The sequence below is a fragment of the Stegodyphus dumicola genome, chromosome X2 (genome assembly GCF_044657685.1).
Source record: "Stegodyphus dumicola isolate Sdum_Otavi_A_Nest chromosome X2, ASM4465768v1".
NCBI classification, from domain to species: Eukaryota; Metazoa; Arthropoda; class Arachnida; order Araneae; family Eresidae; genus Stegodyphus; species Stegodyphus dumicola.
Window position 1 is genome coordinate 85632499 of NC_140781.1, and position 17742 is coordinate 85650240.

Below are 17742 nucleotides of genomic sequence, written 5' to 3' on the forward strand. Positions count from 1 at the left end.
CCGTTGTTTTATCACAATGCGAGAAACATACATACATTTATGCAGATTCTTCATCATTTAATTTCTTCAAATATAATACAGGGCGATAATATTTGGTGGCAACAGTCTGAAAAGTGAAACGAACATTCAGAGTGATTCGACGCCAAATCGCAAAACGAAAACAATAGTCCCTCAGTAACAAAGCAGATTTGGGCTAAAAAAAAAGCTGATGACGATGCACACGACATAAGATCTTTCAAGCTGAAATAGCATACTTCTTATCACTATAACAAAGTCGGCAATTTAAAAACAATTTTCACTTCTGAACTAATAATTACAAAATTACCAATTCGTCTACTTTTAAAATGTTTCGGCAACAAAAATTTTGAAAAAAAAAGTAATAAAAATTCTATGGTAGCATAAAAGTGGCAATCATTTAAGTTCCCCCCCACACTAATTTTTATACCATAAACTAATTTGTAACTGAGAAGAGACCTCGCAACACAAGTGGTTTGTTGTATCAAACACGCCAAATGGAATAATCAAGCTTCCTTGAAAATTTTTCATTTTCCTTATTTTTTTGTAATATCTACTGCCAATGTTAAGCCTAAATATTTTCTTACATTTGGTTAAGGGAAAATATAAAATTAGTAATTAGGGGATTTAGCAAAATGCGCACCACATGGAAAAGGGCCTCGAACTCAATGTTTACGAATTAATAAACGGCTGTCTATTCGGTCTCTCCGAAGGGTGTGGCTCTGATTTTTAGAGCAAAACGAAAAGCGATGATCTACTATTCTCGCCGCCTACGACACAAAAGTGAGGTTATTGGAATATGGTAAACGACATCAGAGATATCTGTCTAAGGGAATAGATGCCTTCCTGGAAGTCTTTATTAAGGAAAATGGCTCGTATTCACGTTACACATAGAGAAAATTAAGAAAACCAACCATGCCGTTTTCCTGGGATCGAAATTCCACTATTCAGCAGTCGGGTCTGGGTCATAATCCCGACAGCCGAAATCCCGATGTCCAAAACCCCGACAGGGCCGAAATCCCGACAACCCAAAGTCCCGACACGGTCAAAATCCCGACAAGCCAGAATCCCGAGTGTCCAGAATCCCGACAGGGTCGAAATCCCGACTGTCCAAAATCCCGACAAGTTAATATCTAAATACAAACACTCAATTTAGCTTTATAAAATACAATTTTTAACTAACTATTACATATTACTAATTAAAAGTTTAAATCAAAAAATCATAAAAATTATGTCATTACTTAAATAATTTTTAACAAATTGAAATGACCGTTAAAATTTGAAATGAAGATTTATAAAATTATTTTTATTAAGAAAAAGAAAACATCACTTAGACATGCAAACGACATATTTACAGTGACACATTGTGAGCGATAGCACGAAGATATTCCATCACAGGTCGATTATCACGATCGTCCGCAACAGTCATAATTCTCCTTTCTCTGTCATCAACTACCTTCCTACGTTTTGGTTGTTGTTATCCGCGAAGAATGCATTCAACTTGGTATTCCACATGCTCCTGTTCTTTTTGAAATCCTTCTATGATGTTATAAACGCCAAAATGGCCCGTCCAATTAAGGTCTCCCATCTTCTGTGCCAATCCTCGACAGCATTTTGAGTGCGCGGAGCATTTATAGCTGCCTTTTCTAGATCACTAATGATTCTAGATGGCCTCAGTTCAATATTATTTTCTTCAGCGAAATCAATTAAATCTTGGAATAATCTTTTGTAATTTTCTTCAGATTTTCTAGTCATCAAAGCATATACTAGTTGCAGCTGTGGAAGTATGTTAAGGGGTCATTAGGCCTTATTGGGATTTCGCCCGTGTTGGTATTTTGACCCTGTCGGGATATTGGACAATCGGGATTTCGACCCTGTCGGGATTTTGGCTTGTCGGGATTTTGACCCTGTCGAGATTTTGGCTTGTCGGGATTTCGACCCTGTCGGGATTTTGGCTTGTCGGGATTTTGACCCTGTCGGGATTTTGGCTTGTCGGGATTTCGGCTGTCGGGATTATGTCCGGATACCTCAGCAGTCTTATACGTACGACACAGAAAATGGCCAAAAATATTTACCAATGTTTTTTCTTTAAACAATTTAATTTTTTATATATTTCAAGTGTATATTAAAATTTCTACATAATATTCCTTAAAGACATTCATACATTACAAAACTGCAGTATACTTATAATACTTCAAAATAATATTCAAAGCTCATTATCAAGAAAATAACTCCCCTGAAAAAATACGAACTTATCTTTTTGACATAACAATATCAATAATTACTTAATAAACCGTTTTTCAAGAAAACTTAATTTAAAAGATATATTTTTAGACTTAGATTTAGATACCCTAAAGAGATACGAACTTACCTTTTTGATAAAACTATATCAATAATGACTTAATAAATCGTTTTTCAAGAAAATTCAATTAAAAAGATGCATTTTTTAGATTTAGATTTATTACGTGATGGAAAAGCACTGGAACGCTATCTGCCTAAGAAGAGGGATGCCCTCCTGCAGGACTTTCTACATGAAACTGGCTCGTATTCATGCTACACATGAAAAAAACCACAAACTCCCACGAAGACAGCCTTTTCGCCAGGATTTAAACACGAGTCGGAATACCAACTTTAGGCGATTTTACCGCTGGGGGCTTCAGTTATACAGAAACAGCAGATGCATGAATTTAGGACCTATATATATTGAAATCATTAAGAGATTAAAAAAAACTCGGTATCATAAGGTAGTGAAAATCAGCCCGAATGATATTAAAACCCGCTCGAAACACCGATTAGGCCTCGTACTCATCTTAAACATAGGAAAAACCATGTAAACGTCCATTCAAGCATCTCGTTCACCGAAATTCGAACGCAGGTCGAACCAACAGTGTTCAGTGATCTCATCCTTTCGGGCACTGGCGGACCCTCCAGCCACAGAAATTCTTCCGAGATTGAACTTACTTCAAAGCATAAATATACCAGTCCCGCAGTACTGAGAGCATTTTGAACTCTGCCGGAAGGAAAAATTTGCTCTGAGAAAGTTCACACAATTTCTGAAGCTGTTTTAGCAATTAGTTAGAGTTATTAAAAATTTCTTTGAAGTCGTTGTTTTCTTTATTTAGCCTTTTCAATCATAGGTACTTATCCTACTAGGTTTTATTTTCTGTTGTGAGTTCTTTGTCAAAACTGTCCCGGTTTCAGCAAAAAATATTATGGCAAGCCTAATTCTAGCGAACCAACAAAAAACGAATGTGTTAAAAACTTCCCATTTAGTCAGCAAAGAAATTTTAAAGTTTACCTTGCCTTTGTAATGGAGAACTCGAGATAAGAATAAACACACGTGATATTTTTCTTCAGAAAATACTACAAAACAGTACACAGGCAGCATAATTTTAAAAACCGCTGGAGAAAAATAGTCACTAGTGAGCAGGTGAAGGCAAAGGCGATGAAAACTCAATCGATATAGTCTCACAGAAACCTTTTCGGCACCTAGGACTTCGCACTTAATATCTTTCTCAGCAACCACTCCATTACGTGATAAAATTCTTCAATTTCCTTAAGGGGGACGAGTTTTCTCATTTTTATTAGTTGCTTTGCTTCAAGAGGACGTGCACTGAAAAATGTTATTTATTTGCCTCAGTGGTGTATTTTTTTTTTACCCCCTTCTCTAGCAATACTTTTCCCAAATAAACTTCGGCATACGTAAAATAAAAGTTAGAAAATATTCCTTCCAATATAATATACACAGCGTACACTATTAAAGTAAAATAGATACTCATGGAGAAAATCCACATCCGAAAAAAATCTACAATACTTTCTGCACGGAAACAATCAATATAAGTAGGGCCTCATCTTAGTTTATATTTCTCTAGCAGTTACATTCCATGTTTTATAACACATTCCCTACCAATGGTTAAACTACAATCAGTAACTTAGCCGGAAGTTGTCGAAATATTTATAGCCAGCTAGCTTGGATAAAATACACATTAATTTTAAAACTCAAAACTAATAATTATATAAAATTTGCCGGTTTAGGAATTATTTTTCAACGAAAAGGAATACTTAAAGGCCATAAAGTAAAAGAAGATGTTTATATCGTTTATCACTAAAAAAAAGGAAGTTAGCGATTTCATGCTAAATAAATTTCATTATCCCTTTCGCTACCAATGGGCCGTAAAAGTCCCAGCAAACATTTAAAAAATTATAATGGTAAAATGTTAGTTTTTAGAAAGAGGGGAGAGCACTTTTGTCCCCCTACCCTTAGAAACTACCCTTAAACAAGGGTGTATATATATATATGAATTAAAGAACTCGAGATGAATATCCAACTAAGCAGTAAGAATGTCTGAATTCTACCTAGCTTTGTTTGCGAAAAACATCCGAATTGAATGTTAGTAAACAAAAACTAAAAGTGAAGATTAATGTTTTATACTAATGTATATTAGTACTAAAATATATACTAATGGTTCATTTAGTATATTATGTCCTTTGATAAAGGTTGAATTTTAGTGTATAAATAATAATAATAATTGTATAAATGTGTATAAATAATAATTATAGTTTATATAAATTATAAAATATTATATTATAAATAATAATTTTTCATAAAGTAGAATTTTAGTGGAATGAAGTAACTTATAAGCATATTTTAAAAATGTATCTTGAAAATTATTTTTAAAATGAAACATCAAATATGAAGCATGAATAAACTGAAAATGGAAACTTTAAAAAAAAGTGAAAGTGTAATCAGCAAATCAAGTACAGTCATTGACCGGAAATTGGTTGACTTTTCAAAGGGAACAAACCAAACCCCGATCTTTTACAATTAATAAATGCGAAGGTGTTTTGTCTTTGACTCAAGTAAGAATTATGCCAAACGGGTATTTACTAAGATGTGTTTATGCTAAGTAGGTAGATTTTAAGTGAGATTAAGTACTGCAGAGAATACATTATGAAAGTAGCAGTTCCATTAAGTTTAAAATAAAACCCCAAGTTATTTCCGCGCAATATGCTGCTGAAAATTAATTAGTATAGACAGAAAGACATTTAAAACCAATTCTACCAAAGGAAAGTAAATGCAAACCATTAAATTCCAAAATTCCCTATAAATATGTAAAATTAATCAAAAGTCAAAAGAATTAAAGAAATGTGAAATACTACAACCTTAAAAATTCCAAAAACCACAAAAAATAAGAACATCGGAAGAGGAATGCAATCAAATCTGATATAACGTTATCAAGAGGAGGCACATCAGATTCAATGGAACCTCCCTCCCCTTTGAAAACCACTCCGTTTATGTTACCCAAAATCAGCTGATGAACCATACCAAATTCGTTAATTTAACAGTTCACCCGAAAATTCTAAATTCCTCCCCAGTGTAGGATTAGTTCCGCTAGTACAAATTCTAATGTCAGATCAAGCAGAAGATATTAATTAAGACACTTTTCACTGAACTTAAAACTGAAATTAAGTAGTAATACAAAATTACTAATAAAATAACGGAGAACATGAATTTAAAACTTACTCAGTGGACGAAGAAGCAATCCGTTAGCGAAATATACTATCACATCCATATGGGGAAAAAAAGGATGGATATTAAGTGAATATGAATTATTAGTACATGTATTAAGTAGCTTCAACTATCTTACATTAAAGTGGCGACAAAAAGTCGCCTTCGAGTGGAACGTGTAAAATAATTTAATTGAAATTACCAGATTTCTCGTTCGTGTGCTGCGGGTCACCTAAGGCTACTTAAATAGTCTTTAACAGCCCCCCCCCTCCCAGAGCGAAGCGGTTAAGAAGAAAAACGCGGTATCCCATTCCGATGCAAGATTTACGTACTCCATTCAACATAAAACTCGAAATATGTTAATACATAGATTTTAAAAATTACATAGATTAATTTTAATACATAGATTAACGCCTTAATGTTAATGCATAAATTAAAAATACATTATACTATAGTTTTTCATGCATTATATTTAATTTTCTGCTCCGAGTAAAAATTGCATCCACTTTCAAACAGATGAAATGTACAAAAAAGGAAAGGAAATATGAATATCGGACACATTTACATATTCTGCAACCAATACATACCAAATGCTAACCGTTACGACATTATTTTCATGGTTACAACACCTGAAGACACAGCAATAGACAGAAAAAGAACTTAAAAAAGTGCACTTGTTTATGCTAACTATTAAAAGGCTCTCAAAAGATATATCAAAATTCCTTTACAGATTTAAGAGTGGAAAGGGCAGAGCACAAATCAGTTTATGAACTTTTTACCGAATCAATTTGCTTGCAATATCGCACGTCAAAATAGTTTTCGCGCCACCCCCATCTCTCTCTTCCAACTGCTCTAAGGCAAGAGATCGGCCATTACGGATCGATCTCAAAGAATAGGACGGTGAGGGGGGGGAAGACCTATAACATGATTGCAACGTATGCAAGCTTGGCCACACTCCAAGAAGTTAAGCCGTCTCATACTTCGAGTCGAGAATACATCACCTACTTGACGGGAAATACGAGAATATTGCCAGGTCAAGGGGAATTTTGGTTTTTATTAGGAACACTGAAAACATTTAAGGAGATTAGCATCCATTTTCTTCAATCAAAAATTCATATCCCCCAAATTACAATGAAGTATTTTAACAGTATGATTAAGTTCACTTCAACTTATTACAGTAACGACAAATTAAAAATTAATGGTTTTTGTTTTACTAACTGGAAATCCATGGCTTTGATACGATATCAGAAATATCTATATTTGCAAGAAGCTTATTAAAAGATGAATATCGTGGAAAATTTTTAATTATGTTAATAAATAAACGCTATCCATTCCGAAAGAAAAATAAACCGTGAAATAAAATCTCTCATGGTACAGTGAAAAGATGAAATGAGAGGAGTTTACAGCTCGATTCAATTTGCGGAACGCAAACTGAATTATATAAAATTTTCATAAGGCCTGTTGCCCTTTACGGAAGTGAATGTAGGATACTTAACAGAACAGAGAAAGATCTGATATCAACTTTTGAAAGAAAAATCCTACGAAAGATCTTTGGACCGGTACAACAAAATGGCATGTGGTGGATTCTATCATCATGAACTATACGGAAAATATGGTGAAAATGATATTGTGAGAATTGTAAAGACATCTCGTATCAGATGGCTAGGCCATTTGTTTAGATATGATGATGCATTTCCAACCAAAAAGAACCTTTTTGAGAACTGAAGACGAAAATGATGACCACCCACTAAGTCGAGTCATGATGTCGAGGAAGATTTAAAGTTAATTGGAGTTAACCGATAGAAGACTATTGCGCCGAGTGGAGGTCAGGTGGAGGAAACTTGGAGAGACAGCCCTGGCCTGCAACAGGCTGTGGATCTTATGAAAAAGAAACAAATTAGCATCTCAAGTATCCACCCCGAGCAGCAATAACTGCTGCTATAAATAGCCTTGTATAAAAAGGAACAGACACTGAATGTATTCTTGGAGTCCATGCGGTTCAACACGTTGCCCAAGTTCATCTGCTGTTGTTTGGGGGTGTTCTGTGAATTGCCAGGCGTTGAGCGAATATGTGTTAAACGTGTTTAGTAAGCGACAGACACGATGAATGAGCGGCACAGGCTCTCTTCTGCGATCTGTTGACAGGAACATATATCGCTGATCGCAGAGTGTAAAGGGCTTACTCTGATCTGTTGTCTCATACGCAGCAGGCATGTCCTGACAGAACAGTCTAGTCGTCATTTCTCTTAAAAAGTCACGCATTTAATGCTATGTATTGATCATTCATAAGTGCCCTGGATTCTTCTGCTGATAGTGTCTACAGTTTGAAATTCGCATCGTAACTTGGATACCACCATTCGAGGCATTAGTTAACCATCGAGCGACCTCTGCTTCAAACCGGCTAATCTCAAACTTATCAATGACTTATCTCAGTCATTATACAGGGTGATTCTAAATTGTTTTTACAAATTAAGAGGGGTTATAGTACTCATCCAGATGAGCAATAATTACCACAGAACATAGGGTCATATTCCAATCTGAGCGTCAGAAAAGAGGACTATTAGAATTCCTCTCTGAATTTACAACAGTGTTGGGAAAGAGAATGAACGAGACCAAAAGTTGCACAATCAGTTTAGTGAAAAACTCACAGAGAATGCACAAAACGGATAAAATCGAAAACGTGGCGTTCGAGTGTTAATTCGAGCTCAGACTTTGATGGAAAACACTCAAATGCACATCTTTCGTTGGCAAGGTCTCAACCTCGCGAACGATTGCAACAAGTTAATTATCTAATCAAGGGCTGAATATTATCAACTAACTTTAACTCCCTCTGTATGCCGAGATTAGCATGAAAAGTTCATGAAAACACACATGAAAACCGACTGTCAGAATTTCATGCCCATTGATAGGCGCTTAGTAAAATGAGCGCAGTACAGTCCAGGAGCACAGGATAGAAGATGGCGAAGAGGAAAAAAACTGTTACCTTGATGCTTGATATCAAGGCAGCAGTTTTCCTTCCTAATAATTTAGATAATTAACTTGTTGCAATCAATTCAGAGCTTGAAATCTTGCCTACCAAAGAATGTGCATTTGAGTGTTTTCCATTAGTCTGAGCTCGAATTAACACTCGAAAGACAAGTTTTCGGTTTTATCTGTTTTGTGCATTCTCTGTGAGTTTCTCACCAAACTGATTGTGTAACTTTTGATCACGTTCATTCGCTCTCCCAACACTGTTGTAAGTTCAGGTTGAAATTCTAATATTATTCCTCTTTTTGCTCATATAGATGAGTACCATCACCCCTCTTAGTTTTTAAAAACAATTTAGAATCACCCTGTGTAAACGATTGCGAGAACTCACTTTAACTGAAAAAAAAAAGTCTTCCCCCCCCGGCAAGAACTGCAATTTTACAAACAAATTTCACAGATACGGAAAATGGTTCAGTTTTCTTTAAAAAAAGTTCTTTTAATGTCCAATAAATGCTTACATTAGATTTACGATCTCCGAAACTTGGTGTAATATCAATTTTTTAAATATTAATGATAGCTGTTTTCAATTATTGCAAAAAAATGCTTTAGTATCTTTCATTTTACATACCAGTATACTAATAAGGTACCATCCAACAATACTTCGCATCTCTTGCTTATTCATTAGTAATAATAAATGATTTGAAAACAATAATGATAAAATGTAGTTTCATGTCTCTCAAGATAGATTCCACTCAATCAATTCGTTTCTCTGTCGTCTTGCTTGTTTACTGTTATTGTTCGACTGCTCATACAATTAATTGAAATTGTTTTATTTTGAAAAAGCTATTTTATTTATAAGATTTGGCTTTCTTAGATAACATTCAGACCAGAACTCTAAACGATAACTTGCGAATTTTAATTGTGTCTTATAAATACCACGGAGACAGGGAAAGGGTGTAAAGAGCCCTTTTATTAATCAAAAAAATAAAGTTCAGCAGACGGCACAAACTCTTGCTTACAGAAGCCGATGGCTTTGGCTTTAAATAAGATAATGGATGAACTAAAATTAATTAAATTTAGTTATAGCCAAACAGCTTCACAGTATAACTAGGGCGCAAGCTGACTCTGATAGAAATCGGCGTAAACAAGCCTAATGGCAAGAATAACTCAACGTCGCAGAATACTGATCGCTAAAGAATGAAAGTTAGCAACGTGGCCTTCAAGTGACAGAACACGCTCTGATTTCGCCCTCAAACCTTGCTTTAAATACTTCCTTTATTCTACCCAATTTGAATGACGCGCGCGCTGGAAATGTCCATTCTGGAAGGGAAATGAAAACGAGGCTGATAAAAAAGTAAATGAACATAAAATAACTGGTTAGAAACTTAAATGATGCTTTATATATTACATGATATCAATCAACACAATTAATTTGGTTTGCATTCAAATGAGCTCTGTGGAAGAGGTAATTTTTATAAGGTACGTACACTGTAATTTGATTCGCTGATAACCAACATTTCTCACTTCATCAAGTAGATATAGAAAGATTACCGTTGGCCTCAATATTTTTAGAAAAGTTTATATTATGCATTTTAAAATTTATGACTAAACGTTTCTTGGCGTGTTTCTATGAATATATAACGGCGCACGCGGACGCCTGGTGTAGATCATACCTCTCCAAGAACATTCAGGCTTAGTTTAACACTAACAGTTGGTATGAAGTGATTTTTGAGATATTTTTAAGTCGTATTTGCAGAACACATTGACACTCAGCAACAAATTTCAAAATTGATTCAAGCTATTGAATATTTATCAATACCATAGCAAATTAAGAATAAATCTCTTTAAAATGTTATTGGCAGATTATGTCTGCTACGTAAATGTAATCACTAAGCGAAAAATTATTCATAAAATAATGAACATATTTCTGTACTCACATAAACGATGCTGAAATTAAGTTTATTCTTACTAAAAAAGGGGAGAGTGTTTTGCGCAGCAGTTCATTAATTTTTAATGTCAATAGCATTGAGCAATAAAAGCGAAATGTTTCTCTTTCAAAGCAAATGAGAAAAAAAAAGGGGGGGGGAAAGATACGGATAAAACATGACACAGTTTTAAGGCTTCTTTGGGCTTCTGATGAACATTTGAAGCTGAGATTTTGAAAGAAATCATGTGGCTACAAAAAAAAAAAAAAAAAAAAAAAAAAAAAAAGACAGTTTAAAACACGTGTTCGATATTTTCTTAAAATGAAGAGAGTTAAAATTAAATTAGAAGTAAAAAATTTAACGTCTTGGTGAAAGGTTTCAGTAACATAATATTCTTTAAAATGAGTGATCGAAAATACCTATGCCACACTGTCCGCGATGGATTTGATATAGTTTTATATTTTAGATCTCGTTGAAAACTTAAGAATGCACCGGAATCCATATACTTCACAACGATTCTTTTGGTTATTTTCGTACAGACGGCCACTGCAATACTTAATTCACAAAGCGAAACTCAATTATAAAAAGCGCTTGACCTGAAAATTTTCACGTTATACCTATTCCTAGCTAATTCTATAATGAATTAAATTTTCACACGAATACAAATAAATTCAAATGCGCTTTTACCCCCTACCATTAAGTGCTATCTTGTTACATATACATGGTCGTAATTACCGAATTCAGCAGTGCATATTTAATAGAGAAAAGTAACAAAAACAATCAGCAGTTTAAGTGTAAATAAGATAGCGTAAAATTAGGGAGTTGTACCACTCGAAAAAGCAAAGGCATGTGACAATAATGATATGAAAATTTAAACCTAATATATAAAGGTGTTGTATAAGGTTTCCGAAAGATGCTTTAATATTGCTTAAGTAGAAACACCTTGCCATTAGATGTCTCTCCATAAAAAATTATAACAGGGCCTTAAATTGCACACAATGTAAGAACTATAAAATCAGGGCACCAATTATATCGCGGTAAGAAAACGGCAAAATTCGTGGGATGGTCGCTGCTGAAAAGCTGAAATGCTGAAAAGTTCGCGAAATTTTCGCAGCTTTAAATTCGCATTGATAATTTCGCGATCGAGGATTTTTACATAAACATTTCGGGAGTTGATGTTCATTAGTGGGGAAAACAAACAAATAGTTATAAATTTTTCAGAAATTTATTATGCGTATCAATCAAATTTTTGAAACGTATTTATACTTAATTTAAATCAAGATTAACATTCAACTGGAAAATATTTTTATACAGTATACTGTACACATAGAAATTATCTTCATTAAGAAGCTTGTTACAAAAGAGGGTGGTCATTCGGCCTCGAAACTGTTTAAAAAAACCACTGGCAGGCAATGGTTACGTTATTTGAATTTGGCAAAGCACAAAAGGCTTATCTACCCAAGGGCATGGATGACGCCCTGGAAGACTTTCTAAAGAAAACTGGCAAGTATTCACGTGACCACATGGAGGGAAAACCACGAAAAACAACCATGCAGCCAGCTCGTTCGCCTAGGTTCAAAACCTGGTCGAAATACCAGCATTCAGCGGTGTTCAACTGCTAGGCCACTAGTAGGGCGGCAGGAAATAGAAGACACTAACTTTTAGTGTAAATTCCAGAAGTCCAGCAAAACTTAGGTAATTCAGTTTTCAAAATTTAGACTTTGGAGTAGGATCAGTGTATTTTTGCAGAAATTCTAACCTAAAGCAATAAATAGTATTTGAATATAAAAAGAATTTAATAGTTATAAACATTAAAAAACATGAAGAATCCGACATTCGTGAAAGAAAGTTTAATACTCGCGAAATGTTGAGACATTCCACGAAAACAATCGCATAAAAATTTGCACTGAAATAAAAGTTAATAGCCTTAATTATATTCAGCCTTAGTTATTTTCGTAGCGCACCAGTGACTGCGGAACTCTAGTTCATCCTATACTACACGAATGATACGCACATTTTGATCAAAAAAATTGCCATTATTGTCCTTGATTAACTTACTAATAAACGTCTGGCTTAGTATGATCGTAAGGCTTAGTATGACGTTTGGCTTAGTATAATAGTAAACAAGACACACACGATAATATAGTAAATATTTCAGCAGCCCTTTTGTACGATATATTAATTACTATGGCTCTTGATGGTCGGTTTTTTCTGGTATTTCAGTACCTTAAAGACAACAGTACCGACATTCAATCAACACCATGATGCAAATTTGATTTATCCCATATACATCCACGTTATTTACAGAAATGGATGATAAAAGATAACGAGATCCAAATACTAAGAAAATAACAGATTTATTAAAGGAAGAGTCTCACCAATCTCTTTCCAAAGGGGATTAAATCAAGATAAGAACTTGACTTTGGAATTCAACGGACGGCAATTGCATAGAAGGACGCTTATTTTTAGTATATCCGAAAAGAATTGATATCAGGTGTTAACTCAAGTGCTGATGAGATGTTAATAATACAAATACAAACTGTGATTAGAAAACAGATAGTAGAACAAAAATCGAGCAGTAAAGAATATACCAAATACTACGCATATTTCTAGAAATATATCCTGTATATTTATTTCAGAAATCTCTTTCCAATAGTACAATGCCTGAAAAACGTGTATCAATGAACATTAACATTAAAATGCAAATCTGGAAGTGGGTTAATATTTGCTTATAAGTATTAACAGGCATTCAACTCTTTAGTTATAAACCACAATAAATATTCTGCACTCACTGAAAATATTATAACTCTAGAATTAGATTTTCTCCAAAAGTTTGGATTATGTAATGCTATCTGGAATGAAGAATAAAATTCTCCCGAAAGTGTTAAAATTATGAGCTCTCTGTATTCGATTTTCTTTCTCCTGTGAATTCTTTCGTCTCAGACTTTTAGTTTAAAAAGGCAAGGAGTTGGCGGAGAAGAAAAAGTGGAGTAACAAGCAAAGATTCTGTTGTCGACTTTTTCCCCTTCCAAAAGCGGCATAAAAGCGCGGAACGTCAAGCTTTAAATTAAAAAACTCTTCTTAAAAATTTAACCGTTGCAATATTTTACACTAAGCATTATATAATAAAAACGTTTCTCAGTTATAGCGATGGCAAGTTTGAAGAATCCATAAAGTTTGAGTTATTTGGAATATAGCAAAACATATGAGAGAGCTAAAAACAAAATATGGCTAGGGCGATTGATTCTTTCATACAGGACTTTCCAAGGGAAACTGGCTCGTACCCATTTTGGACATGGGGAAAACGAAGAAAACACCACGCAGTCAGCCCTTTCGCCAGGTTCGAACCCACAACGAACTACCATTGTTCAGCGGTGTCTTAATCACTCGGCCACTGGAGGGCTAAGGTTCTCTGAAGCCACATAAATCGTAAATGTAAAAAGTTCATGTACCCTCGATGGGATTTGAAACACGTATCTTCCAGATGCTCGCTAAACGTGCTAACAATCTACAACACGAAAGCCCGCAAGCGGAAAGCGATAATTCCATTTAAAATCATATCTCTGACATGGATTATTCAATTTTAAGTTGCTTTATAAAGGTGCTCAAAGAAACTATATACAGAATTTATTTCCTTGAATAATAATCTCCATATAATTCTTATCACATAATTTCTCAAAATAGGACTATTTGGATTGCTTGGATAATGGCAAAGCACACAAAAATCTGCCTAAAAGGAAAGATGTGATCGTGAAGGGTTTTCACTCATTTATTCATTTTTTATGGGGAACGTGCTCACACTACACAAGGGAAAAGCCATGAAACCTATCATATAGCCACAGCTCATTTGCCAGGATTTCAGGCCGGCGTTCAGCGATTTAATCGCTCGACCGCCGATGGGTGTTAAAAATAAAACTTTTATATTCCCTGTAAAGTAAAAATTCCAATTAGCAAATCTTTACTGCATCCTAAGGAGCTAAAAACCAAAAGTTCCATACTTCAGATACAAAATTCCTACAGATATGCTTAAGAAACATTGTCTTCAGCAGTGAAGAGATCAGCTGTAAATGAAATGATGAATGCTTTTTATCCAAGATTTAACAATTAATCTCTAAATAAAAAACTTTATTTTCTTGTATATTTCTTCAATTTGTTCTTAGAAGTCTTGAATGATGTAGGTTACGAACATGAAAAAATTATTCAAGTCAATAACTTGCTTATGAAATATTTTCACATAAGGACATGGAACTGTTTGTTAATACTTAGAGCTTTTGCTCTAAGTTTGTGTTTTCCGAACTATTTTAGCACCCGATCCATACCATATTTACCTCTTAAGAAGAAGGATGAAGAAGATACCTAAAACATAATGTAATAATTAACTAATAATTAAATAAAGTCCATTGCGCACTTCTTTCGACCATGGTGGGCATTCTTGTAAAATATGAACTAGATTGGATTATTTAATTTAGAGAATGCCATAATTCCATCCCAATTTTGATAGAAGACTGCCCAGTGGAGGACCTCAGATACAAAATTCATATTGACTTGTATCGATACCTTCTAACCAATACCTTTTCTTCTACCTTGTTTAAGAAGATACTGCTTATACTCCTCTTCTCCTAACACCATCTCAGGGCTAGAATAAGACTTTTAGAGAGCCTAAGCGCTTAAAAGTTTTTGATGCTATCACCACATCTAATTACGCCTATTTTACCCCTTTCCTTCTCTCTCTCGGCCTTGGTTTAATTGCACCATACATTCAATTTTGAAACCGAAAACGTAACATTGTGGTGCCTTTATTTTCTTAATGCCCTAAGCAAGTGCTATTTTGCTTAATGATTAAACCACCCTATATCACTCTTTCGACTCAAAATGTCCCTTATATTCCTGTGCAGCAAGGACACTACTATACTCCAAACCTTTACCGGGATTCGAATATGACAGCCTGCGCTAACCACCATACCGACCAGGACGACTTTCAAAAATATGAAATATTTGATAAACGTTATTTAACAATCATACTTTACTATCAATCACACAGTACTTAGTATTTAATGCTGCACTCAAGTAGACTTTTTGCAAAATATTTCTTGTCCTATGCAGAGACATTAGGTATTTTTTTGGAAGAAGGTAAGATGAAAAATTAACAACGCCTTCGCCAGGAATCGAACCACGGACCTCTGGAATACCGGCCCAGAGTGCAGAACCACTACACCACGAAGGCACGCTAGGAAGGAGGGAGAAATACCTTATATACTCCCCCTTTTAAAGGGCGACTGGTGTTTTAGGGGACCCAATCGCTAAATCCTGGGTTAGGAGAATCATCATCCAAACCCTTTTAGTTCGAGAGCCACAGTAGAGACATTAGGTATTTTTTGGAAGCATGTAAGATGAAAAATTAACAACGCCTTCGCCGGGAATCGAACTGCGGACCTCTGGAATACCGACCTAGCGTGCAGAACTAATACACCACGAAGGCACGCAAGGAAGGCGGAAGAAATACCTCTTACCTATACAAAAGTCCTGCATATACAACAATATGGACGTTAGCAGTGTTTGGCTAGGAGTTACCAATTTTGAAAAGTTTACGAAAATCTAATGGTTGCTCTAAATTACTACTAGTTACAAACAAGGCTTTAGAACTTTTAGAAAGAATGAAGAAATTCCTCCCTACTCTTAGCCTCACAGTGTAAATGGGCTCTCGACAAATGCGTCATTTCGGTCCTGAATTAATGAGGAGAGTTGAGTGAGCCGGTGACTGCTAAACAGCAAATATTTTCATTTCTTGCGATTTCGATTTTCTGTAAATCATGATTATTAAACTAAATCTGTTCACGCTTACGTAGATCAGTGAGATCCTCGACGATTAGTGATTAATCATAATTTTACAGGTGCAATAAATAATTGTATCACATACATATCACATGTTTAATTCTTTAATGCAAAAGTAGAATAAAACTTTTATTTCAGAGTCAATACAAACATAAAAGCCAATAGACTGCAGTCCTAATTGAGCCAATTTCTCTTTCTGGAAATTTCGCCGATCATGTTTTTGTTTGGGAGAAAGTGAGAGATCACCCGCATGGAACAGTTAACGATATAGTTGTTTGCTCTTCAAACTGGAACGCGAAGACAACTAGAGTCAAGCTTAAAAAATAAAAGTAACCGTCAAAGAGAGGAGAACTGATTCTTTCAACATTCCGTGTGTCACCGGGAATTTCGTGAGTGTGTCTGCCTTTACCCATCAAGATAAAATGTTGCTAAGATTTGACTTGTTTAGTTTATTTAATTATGACAAAGCACACGAGGGCTATCTGCTTAGCAGGATGGATGACTTCGTGGAGGAACTTTTAAGGAAATGGCTCGTATACACGTTACACATGAGGGAAATCAAGGAAACGTTCATGCAGGCAGACCGTTCCCCGGGATTCGAACGCCGGGCGGACTACCAGTGTTCAGCGGCTTTTCCGCTCCGCCGCCGGTGGGCCAGCATAATGATTCAATTCTTTGACGCCCTTTTAAATACAAAAAATTGATACTGCATACAGTATAGTAGAATCTCATTCGTCCAAAAGAGTACGATTATGATGTCCCTAAGAAAGGAAATGATTTCTTATTTAATTTTTATAACTTTCTTTAAAATATACACTTGAAATCAAAATACACAATATTTCTTGCCTAACAGAATGAAGATTTTAAAAGCGTTAAATTTTTTTCGTACACTTTGAAATTCGAGTTACCAGACTTTCAATACTTCTTCCACATTATGGTATTTAAGATAGCCATATATTACTTTTATAAACGAAAGTCTGCCTTCCTAGTGGATTTCCTAAGGGAGCTCGTATAAAAATTACACACTATGATTATCTCATAAGCACTTATGCACTCAAAATATTCCATCCACAATCGAATCCGATACGAACCGACCAGTATAAAACAAGATACGCAGAAACTTATAATAAAGTTTTAATTGCTTACGAAAATTAGGTACTTTCCTATTAAGTGAGCGGCTGATGCCAAATATGTGTTTTAATTGCTTAAAAAAACACAGCTTATTTCTATTTTTATAATTTTTTTTTTTAAATCTAAAAGACGTGCCACTATAAAATAAAGCTTTTAAATTCGTTCGGGTTTCAATATACTCTCCCAATTTTAAGACTTAAAAAAAAGTCACTCTTAGTAACAAAGATAGAATAGTGTAAAGAGCTAACAAAAGAAGGGAAGGCTTCTGATAAAATATGGGTCTTAGGAAAGGTCAAATGTGAAGATAAACTAATGCAACTCGCATGATTATGTTGGTATTTAAGGAAAAAAGAAAAGCAGTAA

The 17742-nt window shown here is 34.8% G+C and overlaps 1 protein-coding gene and 1 long non-coding RNA gene across 2 annotated transcripts in view; both read right to left on the bottom strand.

The window, feature by feature from the left end:
* LOC146992806 (uncharacterized) overlaps positions 1 to 6347 on the bottom strand; it is a 35352-nt gene extending 29005 nt beyond the window's left edge. Inside the window, exon 1 of the long non-coding RNA XR_015039139.1 lies at positions 6112 to 6347. This is a non-coding gene — a long non-coding RNA (uncharacterized LOC146992806). The remainder of the gene's footprint in view (positions 1 to 6111) is intronic.
* The window catches only part of Mob2 (MOB kinase activator 2), a 494181-nt gene that overhangs the window by 416815 nt on the left and 59624 nt on the right, over positions 1 to 17742 (bottom strand). The window lies entirely within an intron of this gene.